Genomic DNA, 14,249 nt, shown 5'->3' with positions numbered 1-14,249 from the left:
ACAGAGTCTTGTGTTGACTGAATCCAGTGGATGTTTCAGGAGGGCTTTAGAGACCCCATTACATGATGACAAACTTCAACCACAAGTTGGTTTAGGACCCAACTCTGCTACTTAGTAGTTGTGCAGTTTGGGACAATGCCTGTGCTTTGTGAACTGCAAGGTGGCCTCACTGCCAGCTTCCACATCAGGTGGTGGTGAGGCCTCCAGGAGGTGCTATGCAAAGCGCCCAGTCTTGGAGGTGGTCACGGAGGGGCACAGGTGCTGTGCTGTCTCCCTCGTCCACCCCCTCCTCCTCACTTCACCACACAGGTCTAAAAGAGAGTTTCATTGAAACTCTGACTTAAGAAAGGAATTCTTACGTATTGAAGGTTTAACGAGGATTCTTTGTGATAATGTAAGTTTTTTTTCAGCATGTGAGAAGTCATATTAATAGCTGTTCACTTTTGTGTGTGTGCTTCACAGTTTACAAGGTGCTTTCCTAATTCTCAATTAATTTACTCTTTGGAGTAACTTGCTAAGAAACACAGGTGGAAGAGGGTGGGGCCGGGGGAGGCACGTGGGGACTAAGGGACTCTGTTACATGTTGCAGGGAGCTGGCACTCAGTCTTAGGAAGGTCTCTGCCATCAGACAGTGTTTGGGAATTGGGGCGTCTCTAGTTCAAGACCTTAGCCCACTTTTGCTTATTTGTGTGTTGCTGAGAATTCAAATCCTCCCAATCACCTTTCCTCATTTGTAAAATTGCTATATTATGAGGATTTAAAAAGTATTTCATTCATTTCTTTAGTTTCAGAGAAATTTAAGTTGTTGATTAACCAAATAATGCATATAAAGCATCCAGTACCTAGTGGCACTCAATAAATGAAGGCTGGTTTTACTTTTTGCTTTATTGAGCCCCTAGAAGTTTCAGACACTCTGCTTTATATCTGAGCTCTGCTCAGTAAATGGTTACCTCCCCATTTTCAAAAAAAAAAAAGAGGCTGAGACTTACTCAACATCACCAGCTAGTGACAGCTGTGACTGCAACCAAGTAAAGTACTTTTCCTCCTCCATAGTCAAAAGTTGTTCATTGATAAAAATATAATTTAGAATTGGAAAAAGGTTTTTGAGACTATCAAATCTAACTCAATAGGGAAACTGAGGTCCAGGAAAGGGAATGGCTTGTGCAAGGTCACAGCTACGTCAATATATGGCAGAGACTAGAATTGTATGACTCCTTCCTCAGTGCTCTCATCAAAGATACGTGCTTCTGTTCTGCTGGGGTGCTTTTGGTTACATGCTTTTCTTCTAGGTTCTGGGTCATTGAAGGACTTGACCAAACAAGGAAAGTCATGTTTATTAGATATGTAAGTGGTGTCTTCCATGGATATGGCTATCCTATATCAATTGCAATGAGATCTTTATAGCATTTAAAGATTCTATCTCAAAGGTGCTGTAGGTCATATCTGAGGCAGGAAAAGCAAAAGCTCCAATACATATTGAAGCTTTTCACAAGGTATGTGATCATCTCATTGCAGTCTTAATAAATGTCAAAAGGAAAAGTGTCAGAAAAATTCTATACTCTAAAACATTTCAATGGTAGATCAGTAAATGGTAGGTAGGCCTACCAAGGCCTTTCCAAGGTCCCAGCTGGCCTTTCCTCAGTAGGGGATCGTTCATGTGAGTTTTTGGGATGGGCACAGGATACAGGTGAGTGATCCAGGGCATCTATCCAGACAGAAGGGCAGGAAGGGCTCAGCTTTGTAGATTGCTGCTTGGATTTGCTTTGTGTGAACAAAAGTTAAGGGGAGTGTGAACTTAAACGCTAGGATTGCTGAGGAGGAATCTACTAAAGTCATATGTTTTAGGTTTCCTTTTTTTTGAGGTGGAATCTCTCACTGTTGCCTAGGCTGGAGTGGAGTGGTGCCATCTCGGCTCACTGCAACCTCTGCCTCCTGGGTTCATGCAGTTCTCCTGCTTCAGCCTCTTGAGTAGCTGGGACTATAGGCACGTGTGCCATCATGCCTGGCTAATTTTTGTATATTTTTTTTCAGCAGAGAGAAGGTTTCACCATGTTGGCCAGGCTAGTCTCGATCAAATGGTCCACCGGTCTTGGCTTCCCAAAGTGCTGGGATTACACACGTGAGCCACCATGCCTGGCCAAATGTTTTAGGTTTCTCCTAATGTTTTTCAAATGTGCTTCTTGAATAGTACAATTGCTTTGGCTCTATGACCATTAAGAATCTTACAGAGACAACCTCACAGCTGGGGACTAGTTGGTGGGCATTTCCACCATGGACATGTGAAAGTGAATATAAAGCATTATTTCTCATCCCTGGCTGCACCTCATATTTACCTGGAGAGATTTTAAAAAGAACACTGATGCCTAGGATCTAGAAAAAATATTTGAATATAATTGTTCTGGGATGGAACCAAGCTATCATTACTACTATTGTTTTTCCTCGAGTTCCTAGGAGTTTATTATGTGCATCTATCATTGGGAACTATGGCCTAAAACAAATAAGAATCAACTAGATATAGGGAAAAGGGGTGCCCTAGAGGAGATGTTATTTATAAGAAGACAATAGTATCCTCCCAGCCAGTGGCTGGAATTAGGAAATTAAGTAATGTCTGACCAGGGTTGGTATGGCATCTGAAGCCTTCCGCAGCCTGATTGTCACCTGCATTTTCAGGCTCACTTACTACCAGTCACCGCTACGTCTTACGATGCAATTACATAGGAGTATTCAATGCACTCCAAACATGATCCACATTTGTGTCATATCAACTCTGTGCTCCCAACCTAAGACCTCTGTCTACACAGCTTCACACAGTGAGCACTTACTCACTTTTTGAAGCTGATGTCCACAATCCTAGAAGCCCAGATTGCTGAGAGTAAATTTCAAATGTTTTCACCACAAAAATGTTAAGTATTTGGGGGTAATGGATATATTAACTAGCTTGATTTAATTATTCCATATTTATTTCATGAATCCTGACAGTGCTGTGTACCCCATACATTAATACAATTATAAACTGTCATTCTGTGATTTTTTTTTAAAGAAAAACGAAATCTCAGGCCAGCATCAGCTTCTCTCTGAGACACTCTCTTGGTAACTGGCTTACACCTCAGAGCATGTGGTTGATGCTGAGTGGGTGCCCTGGTCTCTTGCCCCTTGATTCAGTATTCCCAGTCTCATCTGCCTGTGGCCTATCCCAGAGTAGGCACTTAATAAATGCACATTAAAGGAATGAATGCGAACAACATAGCTGTCATCTCTGAGGGTGAACCATTTTTTTCCTAATATGTTTTCCCATCCTCCCAATCACACAGGCTATGAGCCCTTCAGTCCTTGAAAGTTCTGGCTCAGAGGGCTCTTTGTCTCCTCTCACAGATAGGGAAACTGAGCTTCTGAGAGGAGATATGCTTCTTCAATGACATCTCAATGGAATTGGGAAGAGGAATGTTAGACGTTTTCCTAGTTTTGGTCGGTTTTCTTGCATTCCATGAAGTGTCCTCCTCTGATGGAGCTCCTGACCATCACCTGTCCGGAGGAGCATGGTGCACTGTGCTCTTGCAGTGTGGATGCTGCCAGTGGTCTAGGATGTGAATGAGCCCAGCTCACTTCTGTCCACCCCCAGGGCTTCAACTTCTACCCCACACCAGGCCTGCTGCGTTCAGAGATCCAGCATTGTCTTTGTTCACATAGCCAACTGCCTATAGGGCACCTTCCCTGCCATTTTCCACAGAGTTCTTAAATGCCGGAAAGGGACTCATCATCTTCTTTTTAAATTCTTTCTCCTCATTCCCTACCTCAGGAAATGAGACAGAAACATACGAGTCATTCTAAGGTCTTCCATTTCCCACACTGCCCACATCTAACTGCTGGTCAGGTCTTGCTGCTGCCACTTCAGAACCACTATTTTTTCCCAATTAGGGACCTGGTGCCTTCATCTGGCCTCTTATAGCCTAGATCAATCTTTCTATTTGGGGATGCTTGTTATTTTTCCAATAAAGAGACTTTCAAAAAGTCAAAAAAGTGTTCCTCTTGCCTGGATTCACAGATGATTTCAAAAAGGATAATTACCTCTTCCATCTTCAGCTATGATTCTATTTTGGAATCCTCTTCCTCTAATTACAAAAAAATTCCCCAACTCCTAGTGCTATTTGAGTCTGAGTCATGTGTGCAGTGAAATCACCAAAGCAGCACAAATAAACGTGAAATGCAGGACTCAGGCTCCCCCGGCCTCCCCCAGGATCGGACATCCCCACAAGATGCAGATGGTAGTTCTGGTGGTGTGCTCTCCAGATCCAGACCCAAGGCATACAAAGCATGCTGCATTTTGGGGCAAGTTTTCCCCCAAGCTTCTCTTTCAAATGCTTAGAATAGCTTCTGGCATTCAATAAATATATATTTTTCCTCCCTGCATGTATTATCCAGGGATTTAAAAATATGCATAAATACTGCTTATGATATGACTAATGCCCTAAGGCCATGAGCAGTGCCCAATTTTCACTCTAGTGAGCATGCAGAGATGTCACCTCATCTTCTTCAATTTCATTAGTCATCAAGGAGTCATAAAAGCTAGAGTTGGGAAGCCCGTAGGGATCACCAAGCATGACCCCGATTTACACATGGGGAAATGGAGGTCCACACCTCATCATCAGTTATAAAGGACACTGACTTTCAGAAACACACAACACACATTAAATCTAGACCTTCCCCCTGGAAGAGCTAACCACAGACGGTTACATGTGACATCAGTGAAGTCGCAGTTACTTTGGAAGCACCTAATTGCGTTCTGAATTGCCAGTCACGCTGCATATGTGACAGAGAGAAGGAACTGGTCTTGTTAGTTCAGAAGGAGGAGTTGGATCTTCATCAGATCGACATGAAGGGCAGAAAAGAATGAGTCAGGGGCAGGCCCAGGTTCAGCCAAGGCCCAGAGTTTAGGAAGAAAAAATGGATGGGAGGAGACTGCATTGTAATGTTTCTATGCTCTTTTCATATTCAATTTACTTCAACAACATATTTTTTGATACCCAAAACCATCAGGCACTGTGCAGGGCATGAAATGGATCATATGTAATCACAGATGGTTGCAGCTTTGAGGGGTTCAGATATGATCAAGTAATCCTAGCACAAAGTGGCCATCTTATGATGGAACTCGCTGTGTGGTGCTGTAGAGGCAGAGGAGGGGCACTATTCCAGTTGGGGACAGTCTGGAAGACATCACAGTGGGTGACACTTGACTTGGGTGCTGAAGGATGAGTAGATTTTACCAGATGCCCAAGAAGAGAGAGGGTAGTTCAAGAAAAGGAAAGGTTTGTCCACGAGCACAGGAGGGCTACGTGGTCCAGAGTATCCCTGGAGTTTAAACAGTAGGTTTGAGGCAGGAGTGGGTGGTGCTAAGAGGCGAGGCTGGGATGAGATGGTGCAGGAACTTAGACACTGGACATTGTCATGAACTAATTAAGAGGCAACCCCAACACTGCTTCAGCAGCGGATGGTCCCCCTGTGTCTTATTGGAGTCAACATGTTGGCTTGTCTCGTCTGCCCACAGCCTTCCTCCATGGGCATTATCATTCAATCGCTCCCCAGAAAGCTGGGGATCATTTTGATTCATGTTTTCTCATCTTGTTTCACCCAACTTATCCCTAGGTCCTGTCCATCTCCCTCCCAAGTCTACCCCTATTTATCCACCTCTCCCAGGTGCTGCTCCTCCTTCATACTTGAAACCACCATCATCTCTTGCTTAGCTGCAATCATCCCCCAGTGAATTTTCTTGCTTCCATTTACAGCTCTCCTGGTTTTGTCTGCTTGCACAGCAGACAGTGGTATCTTTGAAATTGCAATTCTGATCAGGTCACCATGCCACTTTTATTAAAGTAACTGAGTGACTTCTAGGTAAATAACTTTCAAACCCCTTCTTGTAGTCTGCAAGGTCTTGCCTTACTGATTGTTCTGGGTCATTCCATCACGCCAGCCTCCTCCCACCACCAAATGCCCCTTGTCCTCCCTCACTCTTCACTCTGACAGTTCTTCCCCACCTTAGGATAGTCACACATGTTATTTTCTCTGTCATGGATGGTCTTCTCATGCTCTTGTGTGGATCTCAGGCCTCAGAACTTATGTTACTGCTCAGAAAGGACTGCCTGACACCACCCTTCTGTCCTACCAGTCTATTTTGCAGTGTCCATTTCTTGTCCTTGACAGCACTTATCACATTTTACACTAGTGTGTTTTTTTTTTGAGACGGAGTCTCCCTCTGTTGCCCAGGCTGGAGTGCAGTGGCCGGATCTCAGCTCACTGCAAGCTCTGCCTCCCGGGTTCATGCCATTCTCCTGCCTCAGCCTCCCGAGCAGCTGGGACTACAGGCGCCCGTCACCTCGCCCGGCTAGTTTTTTGTATTTTTTAGTAGAGACGGGGTTTCACCGTGTTAGCCAGGATGGTCTCGATCTTCTGACCTCGTGATCCGCCCGTCTTGGCCTCCCAAAGTGCTGGGATTACAGGCTTGAGCCACCGCGCCCGGCCACTAGTGTTTTTTAAACAATTTATTCTCAATTCCTAGTACAATACTTGATGCCTGGTAGTTGCTCAATAAGTATTTCTGGAATGTATGAGTTGCTCACATACCTTGCTATGTTAGGCAGGGTTCTTTAGAGAGACAGAGCTAATAGGACATATATATATTCCCATATATATGTATATATGGGAGTTTATTAAGTATTAACTTACATGATCACAAGGTCCTGCAATAGGCTGTCTGCAAGATGAGGAGCAAGGAGAGCCAGTCTGAGTCCCAAAATTGAAGAACTTGAGGGCAGGAAGCATCTAGAATGGGAGAAAGACATAGGCTGGGAGGCTAGGCCAGTCTCTCCTTTTCACGTTTTTCTGCCTGTCTTATATTCTCTGGTAGCTGATTAGATGGTGCCCACCAGATTAAGGGTGGATCTGCCTTCCCAAGCCCACTGACTCAAATGTTAATCTCTTTTGGCAACATCCTCACAGACACACCCAGGATCAATATTTTGTATGTGTCAATCGAATCAAGTTGACACCCAGTATTAACCATCACAGTTTCTAAAGGCAGATTTTGGTGGTCATGATTTATGGCATGCAACCTAGATGACAAGATCTGAGCTAAGAGAAGTAGAGGTGGCTGGAAGAAATAGATTTGAAAGATATTCCATTGGTAGAACTGATATGGTGCCAATAGATGTGAATGATGAAGAGAAGGGAGTTGAAGATGATGATGTTTTATAGCTTGAACCACCGAATGATGGGCCCTTCTATAAGTTGAGCTCTCGAATGAGGGATGACTGTTATTGGAGTGAAGAGAATTGACCTGCATGTTCCACAACTCCCCCATACAAGCCTTTCCCCTCACCCAGGCAGGCTGCCCATCCATTTCTCACTCTCCTTCCAACAATTCAGCAATGTCCACCTCTAAAGCTCAGGCTACTCTCCAGTTCAGATCGTCCCTGCACATTTTGACTTATTGACAGCTGCTTCATCCCTCAAGATTTATTTGATGTTCTCATTTCATAAGGAATTTCCCTTATGCCCAGCCCTCTGACCAAGTGTTGCCCCAGGACTCTCATGACATTTAGAAACAGGGACCATGGAGACATGTAGGTACATTCTATATACCATGCATGGTGTACAGAATTTCAAGACTTGGCCAGGTATGGTGGTGCATGCCTGTAATCCCAGCTACTTGGGAGGCTGAGGTGAGAGAACCGCTCAAACCTGGGAGGCAGAGGTTGCAGTGAACCAAGATGTCACCACTGCACTCCAGCCTGGGTGAGTGAGACTGTCTTAAAAAAAAAAAAAAAAAAAAAAAAAAAAAGAATTTCAAGACTTGATCAATCATTTGTATATTATGTGTTGTAATAGAGACAAACTCTTTTGAGAAAACTCTTGGATTTTCCTTTTGGGTAGACATTTGACCCCATTTTGCACAACACAGATGATCCTTTATTCTCCTAAATGTCTTGGATAGAGTTATGAGTTTTCACAAATGAATGGAAACCCTACTATTTTCTTGTTTGGGCTTTTCCTTCAATCCATGACATAAAGCAATGGCATTTGAGGCAGTGAATTAAACCTTAATCCTTGACTGCTTTATCAAAAGCCTGGATAATGGAAGTGATATTTATGAGGACTTGTTTGAAGGGCATGCTGTTTATCCCTTCCTCTAGTTGTGCTAATTTTTATTCCTGCATCAAGCTGTGCACTTGGACCATATGTTCTTAGTCCCCAGCAGAATTTTCATACATTTTAATATTATTTCCTTGGCTTACATCCAGGGATATTATACATAATGGCTTTATGAAAACTATTACTGTGTGGGATGTCTTTGAGGTAGTGTGCATTAGGTCATTGCTCCAGGTTCCTTCTAGATGAAGCTTGGAGCAAGAGCCAGGAAAGATTTCGCTTCCTCTGAGGAGATGGGACACTTTTTACTTTGTGGTAACAAGACCGACTATATCTTGGTTTTTGGATAGATCATCAGGAAGCTCAGAGCCAAATGTACAGGTGAGTCGTAGCAACTATGAAAGCCTCTATGGTTTGCACAAAGGGAATTAGTAGAGTTAACAGAGTGGAAGCACCTGTGGACATTGCTAGCCCCACAGAAAGGGGGTGGGGAGGAGAATAGCAGAGATACCAGTCATGTAGGAGGCCGAGAGTTCTTGCTTCTGGCATTCTCCAATCCCCCCACCTGGACAGCTTTCTATTTTGATTCTCACCTGCTTTATGACTGTGGCAAGTAATCAACCTTTTCTTGACTTTGGCTTCTTGTAAAGTGAGGGCTTACGTGAGAGGCTGTCTAATTGGAGGTTAATTAGAGGCCATCTCAGACCTTGTCTTGACGATGCCTTCCTTCCCAGGTCCTCCACCCCCACCCTCCCTTATTCTCACTCCCACCTCTGCCTATTCTGAAATAACACCAGGTGCTTCTCCACACAGGTGAGTCCTGTCTACTGCAGGTGATCTGAAAATTAGCTACACAGTAGAATGATCTGGGGAGCTTTAAAACATTCCAGTGTCCAAGCTGCATCCTTTACAGAATAAATCAGTCTCTGAAGTAGGACCCTGGTGCATTTTTTATGGTTCTCCAGATGAGGCCATTGTGAAGCCGCATTGGAGAACCTGTACTTTTGCAACTTTACTGTCCCTTTGAATTGCCTGGGGATCTTTTAAGTGCAGATTCTGGCTCAGAGAGGCCTGAGAATTTACATTTTTAAAAAAACTTTTAGATGATGTGATGTTGTTGGTTCCTGTGTCACACTCTGAGTGGCAAGGTGAAGACACATATTTGGTAGATAATGCAAAAAAGGAAGGACACCTGACTCAGTCCCGCTGGAGCCCAGGGGAGGGGGAACCAGCGTGCTGGAATGAGCACAGCCATGATCTGCATTCTGCTTCACTGAGCTATTGACAAAGTTCAGTTCAGTGTGAGGCCCGGAGTTTTGGGGGAACCACAAAGCCAAGCATATTCTGTAACCAGTGAGACTGACAGCACCTAGAAACACATTCACTCTTCCCACTTCAGTATCTAAATCATTGTAAGTGTTTGCTAAATGAGTAAAGAGATGCGGAACAGGCACTCCCTTCTTTGAGGGCAGAAAAGGACCCATTTTTTTTGCTATAGTGACTTGAGACAAGGATTCTGTCTCAGGGTGTTTCACGAAGAAAAGATAAGGCTTGGTGTTAGATTCAGGGTCAGGCTCCAGCCCAGGCTGAGGTCCAAAGGGAGTGGGTGGCTGAATGGCAGATAGCTGAAAGAACACTTGGGGCAGGGCATAGGTAGGTGAAATACGGCTTTATTCAGCAGCTCTCTCAGCAGCAGCTCTCTTACACTGTCTGCTCTGTCTCCGCCACTTGCTCTGGCCACTCCCATGCACAGCTGTGCGTGGCTCTCCCTTTAGGGTCAGCAGCTTAACTCTCTCTCTGGGCATTAGTGCTCATGACTGATACTCTATCTTACAGGAAAATGACACTTGCTATTATGTGATTCAAAGCATACTTGTTCATTACCATATTTTTAGCAGATACATAGCATCCATTTTTAGAACATTCAGGGAAAAAAGTCATGTCTTTGAAGACACGTCTAGGTAACAAAACTCAGAGTAGTCATATAAGAGCTTTCTTTTCTTTTTCTTCTCCCCCTTTACTTTTGGTCAATTATAAGCTAGAATGAAAAGATGTAGTTGACTTCAGAAAGGTGAAATCCAACCAAGAGGGAGTGTTGCTGTATAACACTGCATTTTCAGTGGGTGCAGGAAGTGTGGTGGTTGGGGGAACCTTTGCCATGGCTATGTGATCTCATGTCAAGGACAGAGTCTGTTATGAACTGTTAACCCCTAAAATTCATATTTTGAAATTGATTCCCCAATGTGATAGTATTTGGAGGTGGAGCCTCTGGGAAGTGATTAGGTCATGAGGGTGGAGCCCTCATGAATGGGATTAGTGCCCTTATAGGAAAAGGCCAGACAGCAAGCACCTCTCTTTTCATCATGTGGGGACACAGCAAGAAGTCAGAAACCTACAATCTGGAAAAGGACCCTTGCCTGAACCTGACCATGCTGGCACCTGATCTGGGACTTCCAGCCTTGGAACTGTAAGAAATGAATTTTTGTGGTTCATAAGCCACTCAGTTCGCAGTACTTAGTTATAGCAGTATAACTTAATAGTAGCCTGAATGAAGATGGAGATTGTGTTTGAAAGCAGGTAGATGTAGCCAACTGTATATTTTCAATAAAAGGAGTGGTAGTTTGATAAAAGAGAGGAAAATGAAGACTGACTTCATGCATTCAGGTTTGATTTACATTTTTGATATCAGAGTTTATTTCCTGCTTTAAGTGGAATCATTCATGGCGAAGAGTAAATGAAATTCTGCTTGAATTTTCACAATCAGGATTGGGTGTTTTCTCTAAGACTTAAAAAGGAGCCAAGCTCACTGATACTTCCTGTGCTGTCACCTGAAGCAAAGCAGAGTCTGAAATTCACCCTTAAAGAGACAGAGCAGGGGAACAGAAGATCTTGTTTCCAATTATAGACTCACTTTTTCCCTTTTCTCTTTCTTAAAAGAAAACAACACATTTCTCATTTTCCTTCTTTCTAATTTCCCTCTTTCTCTTAGGTGGAGTAAAACATGAACTTCCAGAACTAAGTAGTGCAGTGAGCAAAGTGGCTGTATTTCTTTCTACAAATGTGCACTTCCCGTTCATGTTTTGCAGGTCACAGGAAGGTCTGTGTGGCTTCAGTCTGCCTATGTCCCTTCACTGTGGGGTAAACTCACATCAGGCATGGGGGCTGGCCGATGGCCTGCTGCTGACCTTTATTAAAACTTTTGTGTGTCATGTTTTTTGGGCCTCTTTCCTTCCAAGAACTTTTACTGTAATCCAGCATGGAACTCTCGAAGATGAACGCCAGTGTCTTGGCACTTGTGCGACTATGTTCTACTCCCTTCAGGGGTCCTGTCCCTCGGGCCTTTGATACAATTTCTTACTGACTTCAGAGGAGGGTATTCTGGATAGTGCTTTATAAAGCATCTAACACGTGAATAAATTCTTGTTGGGAAGGGAGCCGTGTCTAGGGACTTCATCTGGAATGTGCTAAAAAGCAAAACAAAGTAATTTAAAAAGAGTCAGTCAAGCCTTCCTATTTAGAAGAGTAGACCACAAAGTTAGGGCTAGAATCTGGAATAGGGTTGGAGTTGAGAGTGGAAATTGATGTGCGTAATTAAGTAACAGGAATTTGCGAGGATTTGGAGTCTTCCTGATGCATTGCATAGAGAAGGTGGAAATTACACGTGTGTGTGTGTGTATGCGTGTAGAGAATGCAGAGTAGTGCAAAGGAAATAGTGAAATAAAAGAAGAGGGAAAAAAAGGTCTTGGTAATGAAAGGAATCCCATCAATTTAAAACTAGAAACTGTAATTCTTGGCAAGGATGGCGGAAGAAAGTCAGGGTTAATGAAGAAAATAGGTGAATGAATTGTGTGTGTGCCATGCATGTGGTGCCATGGTTCACTATCAATATTCAGTAAGTGTCTGGTTTCCAGGAAAGCCTGGTATCAGGGTTATTCTGAGGAATAAAAGAGAGAGTTTGAGTTGCACACCAAAGGGGCTGAGGTGATGGAAGAAGGCCAGCAACCTCAGGGAGTGAGAAAACTAGCAAATCCTGGGAGTTATAAGAAGCAGGAACCTGGAGCCAGGGTGGGGAGGAGAAACCAAGCCCTTGGAAATCTGGAAGAGACTGGGTTTTCTGGTGTATGTGGAATGGGGACTTAGGCCATTTAAAGTGGATCTAGTAGGAAAGGTTGAGCTCAGAATGCTGGAAGACTTGGGGACACGTGGGTTAAAAGGTTTAGATATGAAGACATTGAGCAGGACTCACAGTTAATAATCATGGCTAACACATGAAGAGTGTCTACTAAATGCTAGGCACAGTTTTAAGACTTTATTAACCTATTTTCTTCAACAACTGATGAAGCGGGTGCCTTTAATATCTACTTGTTAAAATTTTAAAAAATTGCAAATTAGAAAACTGAGGCTCCTGGATGAGAAAATCACTTAAGGTGACAGAGCTGGTTAGTCTGAGTGTTACCATTCAACCCAAGGGTTATGTCTTCTCCTACCTTGTGTCCTGGAACAAGGGACTCCACCCCTTCAGAGCCTAGGTTGTCCTTTTCATTAGAATGAAAATCTTGGGTTCATTGATTGATTGATTCATTCACTCATTCATTTAAGGCATTAAATGAGAGTTTAGCATGCTTCAATAAGAGGGTTTTCTGCCTGCTTTGGGGTTTGTGGCAGAATGCTGGTGGGAGCCTGGAACTTCGAGAGCTTCCTGATAAACTTGCAACCCTTTATTTCTACAGCATCTGCTACCCCTCACCACTTCCAACACTCCTTTTGCCCTGCTTGAATCATTGGATCAGTCACCTCAAGTGCCTTAGGTCAGCTCTCAGCCCCAGACTCTGACCCCCACAAATATCTGTAATACAACTTTCTGTTTTTCATCAAATCTTTTCCAATTCCTGTAACTCTTTCCCTGTGATCTCTTCATATGGTTGGTCATCAGCACAAAACACCTCTAGCATCTCTCTTTCCTGAAGGTTCCCTTTACCTTTGATTCCCTGAAACTTGGCTCTCCCAGAAGGACACTGTCTCCCTCCCAAAATGGGCTCACATGTGGTGAGGGGGGTGTTCTTGCCTTTTCTGGGAGACTCCCAACCTTTTTTTCTTTTCCTTCCAGTATTTTAACTCTCCCACCAGTTCTGTATCCATGGTCCCAGTTTGTACCACCCAACACTTTTCCTTCTTAAAGTCATTTGCTGACTACTAGGTCACTCTCACACTGTTTTTAGCTCCTGACTCACTATTAATAGGTGAAACATTGCCAGGGTGAGTGGTCTCAGCATCCATTTAGATCCTTTTATCCCTGGGGCCTTCAAATCCCTTGGCCTCCTCTTCTTTTTCTCCTCCACGTAAATATTGATTCCCACAATCATATGTACAATTTCATCACTATCAGTGATAACGGCAACTTCTCCATGATCTCCCATGTTAAGCCTCCTTCTTTCTGTCCTTTGCCAGCCTTTGGACTTCTTTCTCTTAGTACCCTTGATTCCAACAATCATTTAACCTCACAGAATCCTGCAATCTACTAATTCTATTATTTTTTTCCCACCGTCCCTCTCCCATATATCATCATGGCTCTATTCACGCAACTGAAATTCCATAGCCTGTCATTTTAACCAGCTAGAATCTGGACTCTGCTGGAGAAAAACATTCTGGTCTTACTGTAATTCATGATCATTAATTTCAAGTGGACGCTTACAGCAATGCAGCAAACATTTGGTAATCTTCTAGTGCATTCTCTGTCCCATGCTCCTATGCAGCAGTTTTATTACTCACCTTCGTCTCTTTCCTCAAATCTCTGACACCCCCTCTGGCATCTGCAATCTGCACTGGTGATCTCCCTGAGAAAATTGAAGTTTTCAGAGGCAAACCTCTGCAAATTACCACCAACCCATCTACTCACCAGCCTGAACCTGTGTCCTTATGCACTGCTTCCTCTCCTGCCGTGGAGATGAATTGTCTGTGCTCCCAGCAAGTGCTGTTCCTGAGTGGTGTGTATTACATTCCATGTCCTCTTCCTACCAAAGAATGTTGCTCCTGCCATTGGCTGATTGGTTGCTCTCTGACCTCACCATCACTTTTCCTTCTGTACCTGCTCTTTCCCATGAGGATGCAAA

The 14,249-nt window shown here is 43.6% G+C and overlaps 1 long non-coding RNA gene across 1 annotated transcript in view; it reads left to right on the top strand.

The window, feature by feature from the left end:
• The first annotated feature begins 304 nt into the window (after positions 1 to 304).
• LOC117063036 overlaps positions 305 to 14,249 on the top strand; it is a 65,127-nt gene continuing 51,182 nt past the window's right edge. Inside the window, exon 1 of the long non-coding RNA XR_004428685.1 lies at positions 305 to 394. This is a non-coding gene — a long non-coding RNA (uncharacterized LOC117063036). The remainder of the gene's footprint in view (positions 395 to 14,249) is intronic.

Source organism: Trachypithecus francoisi, unplaced genomic scaffold (assembly GCF_009764315.1).
Source record: "Trachypithecus francoisi isolate TF-2019V2 unplaced genomic scaffold, Tfra_2.0 Lachesis_group17, whole genome shotgun sequence".
NCBI classification, from domain to species: Eukaryota; Metazoa; Chordata; class Mammalia; order Primates; family Cercopithecidae; genus Trachypithecus; species Trachypithecus francoisi.
The sequence above is the reverse complement of the archived record's forward strand: the minus strand, read 5'-3'. Positions and strand labels throughout refer to the sequence as shown.